Source organism: Castor canadensis, chromosome 2 (assembly GCF_047511655.1).
Source record: "Castor canadensis chromosome 2, mCasCan1.hap1v2, whole genome shotgun sequence".
NCBI lineage: Eukaryota > Metazoa > Chordata > Mammalia > Rodentia > Castoridae > Castor > Castor canadensis.
Genome location: NC_133387.1, coordinates 175,855,898 through 175,870,767, shown reverse-complemented (window position 1 = coordinate 175,870,767; position 14,870 = coordinate 175,855,898).

Below are 14,870 nucleotides of genomic sequence, written 5' to 3'. Positions count from 1 at the left end.
GTGGTTTAAGGCCAGCCTGGGCCATAAAGTCAGTAAAATCCCATTTCAAGAAATAGCTGAGCAGAGTGGTACATGTCTGTCATCTAAGCCATGCAGAAAGGATAAATAAGATTACAGCCTGAGACCAGGGATAAACATGAACCCTATCCCAACGATAAGAGGAAAAAGGACTGGGTAATGTGACTTCAGTGGTACAGTTTCTGCAAAACAAGTGAAAGTCCCTGAGTACAACCCTGAGTACCACCAAAATGTTTTAAATTTTTTTAATTAAAAAATGATTTTAAAAATTTCCACCAAACTCCTTGGCCTCATATGTGCAAATCCTAAGTTAGAAACACAAGAAATATGACAAAAAGCAACATTACTCCTCTAAAACGCAACTCCAAAATAACAAACACTAATGATAGTGAAGTGTTTAATACATCAGACAAAGAAATAAAAAATGATCATGAGAATGATCAATGAATTTAAAGAGGACACAAGTAGATACATAAATGATTTCTAAGGAGTTCAAATGAAAAGCTGAATAAAATAAAAAGACAATGATAAAGATCCAGAAATTCTGAAAAAGAAGCAAATTGAGATTATAGAAATCAAAATCTCAACAAGTAGGATATAAAAACACAGTTGATAGTCTCTTTCTGTAGAGTGAATTCAGAATATCAAGGCTTGAAGATAACATAGATGTATTAGAGGATATAGATAAAAATAGAAAAAAAATAAGGAAGTATGAATGAGACATGCAAGACCTCTGAGACACCATTAAAGACCAAACCTGGGAACATGGGCTAAAGGGAGAATAGATGTAATCTAACAGCATAGAAAACATATTCAATAAGATAACAGCAGAAAATTCCTCAGATCTTAAGAAGTTGTTATCTACAAAGCTCTTTGGGCTCTATACAGAAAAATAACTTCCCACATTATACTATCCTTAGAATAGTAGGCACATAGAACAAGGAAAGAATATTTAAAGCTTTAAGAGTAAAGATTCAAGTCACCTATAAATGCAAATCCATCAGAATAATAGCAAATTTCTCAATCAAAAGTTTAAAAGCAAGTAAGACATAAAATAATGTGTTTCAAGCCCTAAAAGAAAATAGCTGCCAACCTCTATTACAATATCCAAAAAGGAATCCTTCATGAGGATAAATAACAACATTCCACAATAACAAAAAGCAAAGCAATTCATGACCACTAAAGCAGCACTGCAGAATATACAGGATCTTACACATAGCAGAGATACAGACAACAATGAAACTATCGAATGAATTAAATTGTGAATTCAAGGAAATTAGATTCATTAAGCTAAAGTTTCCCACCACAGTGACTACGTAGTTCAGAGAAAGATCAGGAGAAAGAAGGGTAGCTGGAGCTCAGGTTTGTTTCTTAATTCAATAAGAATAAATTACATCACTGAAGAATCATTTTCCAGTCATTTGTTTCACAGGTATTTTCTGTAGGATGAGCCTTCCCTCTTTAATGCCAGAAAGAGGGCCAGAGTCTGGTGTCCAAGCTCAGGGCTGTCTGAAGACACCTAGCATGACATCCAAAGACCAGCCCTCTCCATGTTGATATCTAAAGAATCTTCATTCTTTCTTTTTCCCACATGTGATTTCTGTCTGTATCTAGAAAGAATGTATAATGATAGTATTCCCAGTGTCTCTGTAGATCATTTCTTCCCTTCTCCTAAGTTTTCACTACGGATTTTAACTGAAAAGAACAGTAAATTAGACATGCTTTTCAGAACCCATAGCTTATACTCTTAGTTTTGAAGGGAAATCATCAAGACAAATATGGTTCATTAAAATCCTCAAAGTAAAAGACAGGCATGCCAGTCAAACACACTTAGATAAAGCACCCTATGTCAAAAGGGAGTGTGACACTGATGATTCAAGGATGTAAGTGGCTCCTATATGCTATATGGGGGCAAGTCATGTTTTTAGCTGTGTCTGCTTTTGCATATCTGATCAAATTGGTTCTACCTAGTTTTAATCTCAGATTGGCTCTTCCAAATACTGAATAAGATCACTAGAATACTCAGACTTAATTCTCACTTCAGAGAGAAAAATAAGACGTTAAAAAAGAATTTGGGCATATGACATATAGTCACATATTTCTAATGAATCCTTTTTATCAGGGTTATGCAAGTGTTAATTGAGAAGAAAATAACTGTAACATGAGGACAGTCTGTCAACATCACATAAAATATGATCCCTGTAACAGTAAGGTCCAGTCAAAATACAACTATCATGCTGTGTATTTCCAGCAGAAGATGTTTAAAACAGAAATAGTTATACAGATATTGAAGAAGGGAAGAAGGAAAAGTCAAAAATTTAAAATTATGAAGTTTTATAAAATAGAGAAAGCAGCTGCCATTTCCAGGAATTGGGGAAAATCAGAAAAGGAAGCAATAACCAGATTATAGAATCCCACAGGAGGAGCTTGGTAGGATTAGTGCTTGGAGTAACTGAAGGGTGAGACTCCCCCAGAGCTGGATCCTGGAGTTCAACTACTGTCTATACAATAAGGGGCTGCAGCAACTTAAGCAAACTTTCATGTGCACATTGGACATTTGATTGCCTCCCTTCAGGATCTCTTTTAAATAATTTGTCAACTTAAGTGGTCTTTTTATGATTGGCATGTCATTATATCAGTGAGTTGTTATCTATTCACAGTAACTTTATCTGGAATATGAATTGCAAACATTCTTCTGGTCTGTGGTTTATCAAAAATATTTCATTGATTGAATGTTCTCATTTTAGTGAAGTCTATTTTTCCTGCTCTAATGCTTTCTAGGATATAACTGAGAACTCTAAGCCAGCATTATCATAGTAGATTACTATATTTACATGTAGAAGATTTATACTTTTAGTTATTGTACATGGTTTTCATCCATTTTAGAAGAATTGTAGTACCTGATAGGAGATAAAGGTCAAACTTGACTGTTTTCTTGATGGATGTGTAGTATTGTAACGTCAATTACACAATTTTTTTCCTTTCCCAATGGAATTACTTTGTTGAATTGTTAAAAGTCAATGACTGCATGAATTAGGATCTGTTTCCAAGTCTTCTATTTCATTTGATGGATTTGGGTATCTTGATCACAAAAGCAAACTCTCTTGATTATTATCTCATCACTTTAATTCTAAAACCACTTACACATATGTCCTCTCTGCCACTGAAGTTCCCCTTAGAAAGATGAATACAATAAATGGTGATATTTACATAATACCTATTATTGTTCATGTTTGTGAAGGATAAAATGGGAGCCATAAAGAGTCAGTGATGAAGGCTTTAGACTAGGAGGGAGGTCTGACACCTCATAAAGGAATAATAAATGGAAAAATTGAGAGAGAAAAACTCAGACATCAGAGTAAAGTTATGACAGGTCTTGGCCAAGACTATAGAAAGTCTCTAAGACAATAATGCCTATCAGGAGAAATCTTTATTAGGCAGAAATTTGCAAATTCAAGTGGACCCACACACCATGCTCAGTCATTGCCTGCAAAGTCTCAGAGAAAACATTGGCTCTTTCTGAACACTTGGTGTACCAAAAGAAGTATTAGCTTCAGACTTCCAAGAACTGTGCTTTGTTCTGCTAGCCATGGTCCACTCCAAAACATGAACTAACTCCCAAACTTCTTTTTAAAATTATTAGTGATGTTATCATTTTTTATATTTTTTGTTTATAATAGTAAATTTGTATTAGTATTATCCAAACAAGCTACTCCAATTCAAGGGGTGTTTCTTAATCTCAAATGTATTTAACATTCAAATATGCAGCTAGGAAAAGCATTTAGGAGTAGAGAAATTATGTGAAACAGCCTCTATGTTAAATGTGTACAAATGTGCTAAATGTGACATATGCTACAACATTTCTGAGATGACAGTTTATTGTTCTTGTATACACTGATTTTTCATTACCAACCACATTGGATGAGTAAAACACAGCTAAAATATTTTCACTAATGTAGTGTGAATGAATTCCTCTTACTAGTATAAAAATAAAACTAACAATTACAGTTAAAACTTAATGTTTTTCTCAATATTAGTGTTATTTAAGATAATTATTGCATGTGCTACTATTCCCCTCAAAGAATCCTGGGACACATCAATGTTATTTTATCATTATCCTCTTTTCATCAACAGGAGGTAGAGTTTTATATATTTTCTTCAGTGTTAAATGGGCTGAGATTGATTCTCAGAAGCTGCTGTCTTTTAATAAACATTCTGCCATGAGTTAAAATGAATGAGAAAAATCATGCTAATAGAAACAAATGGAGTAATAAAAACAAAACAAGTTGGAAGATTAAGGATCTCTGCTTCTCATGTAGGCTGTATACAGCTTGTAATGATGATGTTTCATTAAATACTAAGAGCTGTACTAGCAACAATATTGACAATAATGAAAATGCTTTTTGTATAATTGGTACTTCTGTGTTTGTGTAAGAAAGCAGGAATTTTAACTTTTTACAATCTATAAAAATTACCAGAGTTGCAGATTAGGAATGGCCCAGGAGAAAGAAGGACTGAAAAACAGTAATGAAAAACATTAGTGTGTGATTCTTAATGAACGTGACTTTATTTATTTGGATTCATTTGGGAGGTAACAAAAATATAGAAACAAGAAACAAGGCAATATCGGCCATAAGAGAAGTGGTAGCACAAGTCTATAAACTGACACACATCATTATAAAAGTCATATGAGTCACAAAATCTCTTCATAAAAAACACCAGGAATAATTAAGGCTCTTTATTTGCCTTTTTCAGTACTGCTTCTAATTAGAGTGTGTCTCTGTCATGAACTTTAAACACAAGTGTACTTGGTACAAATTTAACATCTTGTCCCTCAAACTGTAGATCAGAGAATTGAGAGTGGCTACCACATTAGCGTAGAAAACTGAAGAAACTTCCTCGGTTCTTATTTTAGATAAATGGTGATTCCCCAAAATAAAAATAGCAATTATATATGAATTACAGGTAGTAAAGAGTTTTGATCTTCCTTGAGTGTATTATTAGTGCCATGACAATGAGAACTGCTACCTTGTGGACAGATGTGCAATTAATGGTTGATGACATTGGCATTGTAGAGTATAAACATGCAGCTTTGTGGGCAGAGGTTTCCACCACATAGTACAGAACAGATCTGATGGAGCACCATGACCTTCTATAGCAAAGGACTACAATGGCCATGTAATGATCAAGGTCCATTGAGATAAACATAAAATGCCAGAGTTGGATTTCTGTGTGTGGAGGAGAAATGGGGCAGGAACTGAACAGTATAGGAGAGGTAAGAGATGATTCAATATGAGTAGGGGTTGAAGAAATGAAAGGTATAGAAAAAATGTTCCTTTTACTTCTGACTTCATCAGCCTTCAAATATAGTGCACTTGGTCATGGGCATTCCAAAACTAATCCTGAGTAGCAATAGCAGCCTGCTTACAGCAAGTCTCTGTTAAACAAATTCAGTGTATATTCAAGGAACTTTCTTTCCCATCATTATTTAGGAGGATTATTTTCTGTTTCAGAACAAAAAACCCAAGTTTTCCCACTTCTGTGTAAACTTCCCAACCTAGTAAACTGTGAAAATTGAATCCCATATATTCCAATTTACTCTCATCTATGACTTCAGTAGAATTTCCTCTAACAATTTCTTTACTACTGTTCACATTACGAAAATGAAACAAACCAAAGGGTAACTAAATAGTGCAGGTAAACAGCCAGACTTGGTTATCCTTCCTTTGAAAAAGAAATTCAAACAGACACATAGCGTTTGTGGTGTGAACTAAAGCCATTAAACTACCTCTTTCACACTTCGTTGCCCTTACAATTCACATTAAAAGGAATATTACAAAAAAGACAGAAACCATAAAACTAAACTTTAAAGGAAGTTGATCTATGAAAAGGAAACAGACTTTCTTTTATGATGTGGTTCTTCAATTGAAAGATTAGAGTATGTTTTAACACAGTTGTGGTGACTTCAATAATTAATGAAATCAATAAGGAATGTACACACCCCTGAAATTCCTACAAAAGATAACAACAAGTTCAGATATTACTTTCTTAATTGAATAAATTTGTCTTCAAAAAGGAAAAAAATTTCAGCAAGGACATTACATTAAAGCAAATAGAAAGAAACTTACAACCAAGTTCAAACACAAGTAAATGAGTCGGTATACAATTTTTGCTAAGTTTCACGGTACCTAAATATTGAATGGAAAATGGGAAATAAGGAAATGATAGATAATATTACATTTACTTTAGAAAACATTTTAAGTGTCACTTGATATTAAATCAACAATATTCACAATACTCATCATTTTTCCTGTTTTCTCAAAGAAAAAACTAGTTAATACTCCTACTCTCAAAAAGACTTTGTCACAATTGGTCTGAGTCACCAAATACACCTTTCAAATTCTCACTGCTTTTCCAGTTGAAATCTGAGGTTTCAGTCCTTTAGATTCCATAGAAGAAAAGCTTTGAAACTGAGGAAAACAGGATGGACTTAGTTGTTTCAAAGTCCTACTCTATTTTGGGTTTATTTCTTTAGATAGAATTACATAAACCAATGTCATACAGGAGAATCCTATAAATCTCATATTTTGAAGGCCTTCCCCCAAAGAGCAGAACTATCACAAAGTCCCATTGTTTTTTCAACCTCTCTTAAATAATTTCCTGAAGTACTCTGCTTTCTTCATTGCCCACAAATGTTTCTGCAGAATTTTCAGTGTCATTCCTGAAAACATTATTAACTTAGAGTTTTACCAAAGCTTTATGACCAGTGGAAGTACTCTAACAGAACACAAATTTGGATTAAAACGTCACTAAAATTTTGAAGATTGTTCTCTCAATGAGATTTCTTGTTTTTAGGGTCTGTATTTGTAGGGGGCTGGTATGTGAGTTTTGTCCTCTCCCAAATTTCTGGTCTCTCAAATAAATACCTTGAAAACAGTTCAAATTATTTTTCAAAAATAAATCAAACTTGAGTTCATCATCTCCCATCTACATTGGTCCAACAGGCTTCCTCTTACCTAATGGTTTTCCTGAACAAAAATATTACAACAAAAATACTTAGATTATTCTACGTTCCAACCTAGGACAGAGCATGGTTAAATTCCAAAGTAGAAATATTACATAAATGAAGTAATTAATGCAATAAAGTAGGCCAAAGGCATCCTAGAAAGGGAATAGACTTGAAATCAAGAGATTAGCAGCATTTTTAAACATTTTATTTAAGGAGTTTTGTGACTTGAAGTAAATTATTAATCTCATGTTAATGCAATAAATATGTGTTACCAGTTTAGGATGTACTAGTTATTCTTCACAAAGAAATTATAACACATCTCACAGAAAAAGCATAGTATTTACCGCTGCAGTGTGTGATAGATTTAATAACTTAAGCTGAAATGTCTGTATTGTGAAAGACTGGAAGCTGAAAATGACAATTCCTGTGTATTGAAAGGTTTAATGGAAAGAACCGAGATGGCCTTTCTGACTTATACTTCATCCAAAGTGGCAAAGAAGAACTCCCCTTGCACAGTGGCATACTGACAAACTAGTGTTACTGTTTTTGAACACTGGCAGACCACTCATATTTTTAGGATAAAGTCCATAATGAAAATGAAATAAAAAAATAAATTACTTCTTTAATGATATTCTTAATAAGATAAAATGCTGACTTGAGAAATTTTGCAAAAGGTGGGGCAATAAAGAAAAACTACTAACAGAATCTTACAATAACACAAATGCCAAATTCTCTGTTCTTGGAAAGAAAGAAATGAGATAAGAAAGCTGCCTCAAAATACACTAATTAAACACAAAGTACCTGTCTGCATTCTAACTACAGGCACAGAAAGTTTCTGATCAAAACCTTCTCCTGCTCAGGGTTTTTTACAAGGCCACTTTGACATCTTTGTTCCTCAAACTGTAGATAAATGGGTTCAACACGGGAACCACAATGACATAAAACACGGATGAGCTTTTTCCATCTCCATAGACCCAGTCGAAGAGGATTTGAGATACATAAGTGCACATGATCCAAAGAACAGAGAAATGGCAATTATGTGAGAACTACAGTGCTGAAGGCTTTGGACCTGCCCTCAGTAGACCTTATTTTGAGGAAAGGATGAAACCATATGAGATGAAGACAATGATACTGGGCACAGTGATGTCTTTTCCCCCCACTGTGAAAATCTCCACTTCATTAACAAAGGTGTTGGTGCAGGAGAGCTGGAGCAAAGGGATGAGTGCTTGATGGTATTTCCATTGCAGAAGGTCAGTCTCAGATGCACCCAGTGTGGATCATGGCATCACAAAATGCCATCAAGTAGGAACCAAGGAGGAGGTAGGAACACACTTTAGGAGTCATGGCAGTGTTACACAAAAGTGGCTTGCAGATGGCCACATAGCGATCTTAGGCCATTGTTGTCAACACATAAGCATTCGGAAATGACAAAAAAGCAAAACAAGCAGAGCTGAGTCATATAGCCCATGTCAGAGATAACATTCCTCCTTAATATAAAGTTCATGAGCATTTTTGGTGTAAGCACAGAAGAATAACAGAGGTCTATGAAAGACAAATTCCAAAGGAAAAAATACATAGGGGTGTGAAGGTGTGAATTCAGCAAAACTAGAATTATTAAGCCCAAATTTCCCAGTGCAGTGGCTGCATATATTACAAGAAATAGGAAGAACAAGGTATTTGAGGGTCAGACTGATATGTTAAGCCTTCCAGAAGGAATTCAGTCCCAAAAGAGCCATTCTTCTGTAATCAGATTTGTAGACACAGACAAAAGGGTGACATGAGAGAATATCCCAAATATCCCAATATACATGTATCCATGAGGATGAGGGTCGGTAAGAACTTCTGAAACTAACTAGTCTCAGCCAGAGAATCAGCCTTTCATACTTTTAGATCAAGTGACAACGCTTTCTCCTTAGTGTCCTAAAATTAGTACAGTAAAGGGCATCATGAATTTAAGATTCAGAGCTACATCCAGGCTATCCTACAGACACATGAATATTAGAAAAACTAAGGAAGATGGCAGAAGAGACTGGAACAGGATAGTTTTGTCTTCTCACCTCATCATTTCCTCACTGTTTCATCTCTTCCTTAAATGTTGAAATTACAGGTAGAAACCTTGGCCCCTGCTGCTTACCTCCAATACAGATCAAACTCTGGTCAGGCTAGATCTATGAACACTTTTTAAAATCTAAAATAAAAGAAACCAAACCAAGCCTAGAAATGTTTAAATAAGTGCCAAACATCACAGGAAATGCACAAATAAGAGTGTGTGAGATTTGTCCCTGGAGAGTTAACTTACTGATTAAGACACTGCAGCCCCTATGTCCACCATCTTTCTTGACATTCTTGGCTTTCCTATCAATGAGATTCTCCTACCAAATTCAGTTGAATATTAGCATTTTTCGACAAGTAAAGAAAATGGCACCTTTCTAGGGTTCTGCACTTCATCTCAACATATGAGAACAATAGGCTAAGCATAATAAGCAAAACAATAGAAAAGAAATTCTGCACAACACTCCTATGTGCAAACTAGAGCATAAGCAGAGAAAAGAACATTGGTTGGAAGGGCCAGTAAGAGACAAAATCAAGTGATGCTTCCAAAGGATAAAAGTGTCTTTTATGCACTGTGATGAGGTTTAGGACATCTAATATAAAATAGGTAAACAACAGTTAACAACGCTGTACCTAGAATTTGCTAACAAGATACAACTTAAATTACCTTCTCACTGTTTATATACACAAATACCAAAAGGAGACATGAGTTTAACTATGTATACATGATTGATTTATTAATTAACTTCATTGTTGACTCACTTCATAATGTATATATTGGTCAGAACAACAAATTATTTGCCATATATATAGCCTTTTACATGTAAATAATATATTAATGTGTTAAATAAAATGTAAGACATTAATATAAATAGATTTCAAAACTTACCCTCCTTTGGAGAGAAATCTTTGGTGCTTCTTTATCAGTGTGATTTATACCTGTGGTCCTGGTAGATAGGGCAATATGAAGATCTAAGAAGGGGTAGCACAAATCTAATGATTTATATTCCAAGAAAATTTTTCTGAGCTACTGATCCTATTTACAATTAGAACTTTAGTCTTCTAAAGCAGCAGGAAAAATAAATAGTCCATATAATTTCATATGTCACTTGATGAAACCCAAGATGTGTTTTTTATAGGTTTAATGACAAAAAGTTCTTGGTTATAAGAAAACTAGAATCTTGCTTACCCTTGGCAACAGTATCAAGGTATTAAAAGGAAATGAGGTGATTGCATTTACATAGTAGACCATTATGAGCTTTCTGTTCTTTAGGAATCAACATTTTACTCAGGTATTCCATTCTCTTTAAGGATTGTACATTGTCATAATTGAGCTAATAGTGAATCCCAGCCAGTTTGATCTCCTGAGGGAAATCTATGATGTATCTTCTGCACTTTGTTCCTATATTTTTAATGGCAATATTTTACAGAGGCTATGGTCTTACTTCCTTTTCTGTTTATTTAAAATTTTCTTAGTAGTGCTGCAACTCACTTCAGGAAATTTTTCACCTAAGATATCTCTGAAATCACTTCTATTGGGTTGCATTTCTACTGACGTTTTTCTTAATAGTTGCTTCAAACTACTGTCTGAATATCTTGCTGAGTCCTGAATTGTAACACTTCAGTGATGAGGTCAGCAATTTATAAACTCCTTTAGAAAAGAACAGGGCTATAGATGACAGGGTCTGTGTTTGAATCCCCCCTATACTTTCCAATTATAATAACCTGGACAAGTTACTTAATATCTCTGTGTGTCACACCTTTGTAAAATAAGGATGGTAAAACTCTCACTTGTTTTTTGCACTATCCTGCAGCTACATGAAAGACAATAAAAAGGTTGGTTTAAATAAGGAACTGTGTATGTTAAATAGTCTAATAGTTGAGAGTACAGGTGCTCTGCAATTTATGAAAGGGTCAAGTCCAGATTCATTCATGGTAAATTGAAAATGGCCTAAATTGAAAATGCACTTATTATACCTAACCTATCAAAAACAGTATATATTAGCCTAGGCTACCTTACATGTGCTCACAGTATTTTACATGAACCTATAGTTGGTCATATAAAATCATCAGACTACTTTTTACACACCAAGGATAAGCTCATAGTCAAAGTAGTTTCTTTTAAATAGTCATTACTTTTACACTGAGATAAAGTGAAATACGTTGAATCACTGTATGTTTTCAGACCATCTGAATCTGTGTTCTGATCATTTATACTGTATGTTCCATTATGAAAATCAAGAGAAGTTTTTCACATTTTAATGTATGTGTTCCACTGTAAAGTCTGAATTCTAAATTTATATTTCTTTTTAAATGGTGCATAGTTCATAACATACATTGCTCTGTCTTGCCTACTACTTTGTTCCTGGTGGCAAGTACTGTACAGACCACATCAGGAATATTCATTAAATACTTATCCTTATTGTAGGATAGTCCTATTTCAGCCTCACAAGCACCATAGTCAAATAATATAAGTGATTGAGGGCCTTCATGGCCCTCAGGAACGCATGGCCACTCATCAAATTATTCCCTATCTAAAGGCGTCTGAACTCTTTCCTCATTTCTCACATGATAAACAATAGGGTATGTGATACAATGACTTCCATCCTTTCCTAAACCCTCATACAAGATCAGGTTCTTGCAAGTTTTACCTAAACTCAATACAAAACTGTAATGGCTCTTAACTGATATTCTAGCATTTCCTCATATTCACTGTTTTAGTGATCTACGTGGTGCTGGAATAAGCTCTGAATACAGGGCTTTTTTCTTCCATAGCTGAAGAATTTTTCAGGAAGAATGGCATTAGCATGTTGGCAGTATATAAGCTCTGTCTTCAACATCCCCACAGATGTTTGAGCTAGCACCTACTCACAGAGAACAATACTCATTGTGTATTGTTACACTAATGGCTGATGTTGGCTAACTCAATCCTATGTCAGAGGAGAGTTTAGAGATTACAGGTAATTCCACCAGTCTTGTACTTATTGAGGCAGACTGATGCTCTGTCCCCAGAAGGTAAAATGTTCCCACACTGTGTAAGATTTCAATGTTTAAAAGAGAATATTTTATACAACCAAGGCCAGGAGATGAACCATTACCTTCATATTGTGATCAGCTTAATTAACAGTGAAATGTCCCAATGGTAGAGACTAAAGCCAACTATGTTGAACTTATGGAAAAATTCCATATCTGTCCTCATCAGATTTTATGACAACAAAATTCATATTTACAGTAAATTTGCTTATAAGACTATTTAGAATTTATCTCATGTAGGACCTAACTCTTAGTATGTGACATTATGAAATCTACCTCTGTCACTTACTTGCATTAGTGAATTATAGGATATTGCCACAAGTTACTACCCACTTAACTGTTACAGAACACTTGGGTATTCAGTGTACGCCTATGCCTGTCTAAAGGCCTTTGCATGTGTTTGTTTGAAGAAGTAAATAATTTAATCTGTGTACATTTTTTCTTACTGATTTCAAAAATACTTCCTGCTGAGTCCTGTTTTCCAGGTGATGAAAGCTGGAAACATGTGCCAGAAAGAGTTTGCTCAGAAGAGTAGCAGGGCCCCTTCCAATATAATTGATGTTAAGTAATCATGTCATAAAACACAAGAGAGGAAGTCTGTGTATGTGTGCATGTATGTGTGTATATGTGTGGTTGTGTGTTTGTGTGTGTGTTGTACTATTGAAATTCAGAATAAAGATGAGTGTAGAGAGAGGTTTAATGAATACTGGGAAGGGAGAAGTTTGAGAAAACAGAACTAGAACTCAGAGCCTCCTTTACTTTAGACTTTATCTGTCTTCAACCTGATAGCACCCAATCTAGGTCATTCCAAAACTAATCCTGAGCAAAAATGACAACTTGCTTAAAGAAATTTTCTGTTAAATAGTTCATGGTATAATCAGGAAACTTTCTTTCTCAATCATTAGAATTCTGTTTCTTGTCATCATTTCTTTAGTGCCATTCACAGAACCAAACCAAACCAAACAAAAACATGAGTAACTCTATGTGGCATATGTAAACATCCAGACTTAGTCCTTTATAATAAAAAATTCCAAAAAGATTTATAGAGGTTATGTTGCTAACAATTGCATATTTTGCTACCTCTTTTCATATTTTGCTGCCCTGAATTTTTACATAGTACATTTAATTTTTAAATGAAATTTAAGAATAAGATAAAAGTATGATTAAAATGTAAAAGATATTCCTTCTGAGAAGGAAACAATTTTATTTATATTTTGAGCTTCTTGAATGAAAGATTAGTAATCAGGTTTAGTTCACACTTGACTATTTCAAATAGTTATGAAATTTTTGAGTGAACCCAACTCTTCATTACCTACAAAGGGTACCAAATAGTATAGATATGATTTTCTTATCGAAATAAAATTTATTCAGCAAGAAAAAGACATTTTACCAAAAGAAACAATACATAAAGCAAAAATGAAAAGTAGAGATTTAACTGAAGTTAACTCTTTATATAAGTTGAACTTATTGAGTAAATTGCATGTTGATTTTGGAGCTATTGACTACAGAAGAAGTGAACACGTCAAACCATATAAAACATTTAGTAATTGTGTACATCCAAAAAACAAGCAAACTTGCCAGCAAACTATTTATGCTAAATTTCATTGAATGGATAGTAGGAAAAATGCAAAAAAAAAATAGCATATATTATTACTTTAGAAAATATTTAGATTGTCATTTGGTATCAGATCAAAATCATAGGCAACTTTTTGCATATTTTCTCAAAACAAAATTAACTGTCTTACAAATCTCAAAGTGACCTTTACATATTTTGCTTTCTTTAGAAAGTACAACTTTCAAATTTTTGTTGCTCTCTTAGCTACAACATGAAGTTTTATATTTTACATTTTGTAGTAAAGGGGATTGAACAAAAGGCCTTGCACAAGCAAGGTAACTGCTCTTCCACTGCTGCCATGCCCCAACCTTAATATTTGCATTCATGTTTTGAGATAGGGTCTTCTTAACTTTTGCTCAGGTTGGCCTCAAACTTGTGATTGATTTGCTCCACCTCCAAAGTACAGTAGGGTGCGCCCACATCCTGCTAAAATGAGGTTTTAATACCTCAAATCCCATGTGGAAACAGCATTTGAATGCCAAGGATAGGTGAACGGATTTAATTGTTACCAAGTCCTCCTGCTTTCTAGGCTCAACCTTTCTTCAGTATCAAATAACATACACAGAGAAATCCTTTACTGCCTAAATACTCCTAGTGCCCTCCCATAACAGAGAAGGACAAGCAAGACCTTCCATTTTCTCATTAGTTTATTTTTAAAGTCCTTCTTCTTAGCTTGAGTTTTAACTTCTGCTCACTATTTGCCTCTTGAAGTTGTCCTTTATCTTCTTCATCTTGTATAAATGAGTCCACTGTGCTTTCACTGTCTTTTTCCAAACACCATAAATCATCAGGGGCTGTACTTTTACCAAAGTTTTATAAACTGCAAGGGGTAACTACAGTACTCCACATTACTCTACAGAGCCATATAAACAGGTAGAGCTTTTCTCTGTTTCACCTCAGGGAACATACGCCACGTATAAAAAGGAAACAAGGCAATTATGTTTACATACTAAACCGTGGTATATCTTAAGTCCTTTGGGGACTCAATATTTCACTTGGCCATTTCATTGTCCTTGAGGATTGTACATCCTACGGGCTTGAGCCAATATTGAACTCTCATCTCACCATCACCTTGCCCTCTAAAGGGGAATCTCTTGTTGTGGTTCTTTTTTTCTTTGTTCCCACAACTTTACTCGTAATGTT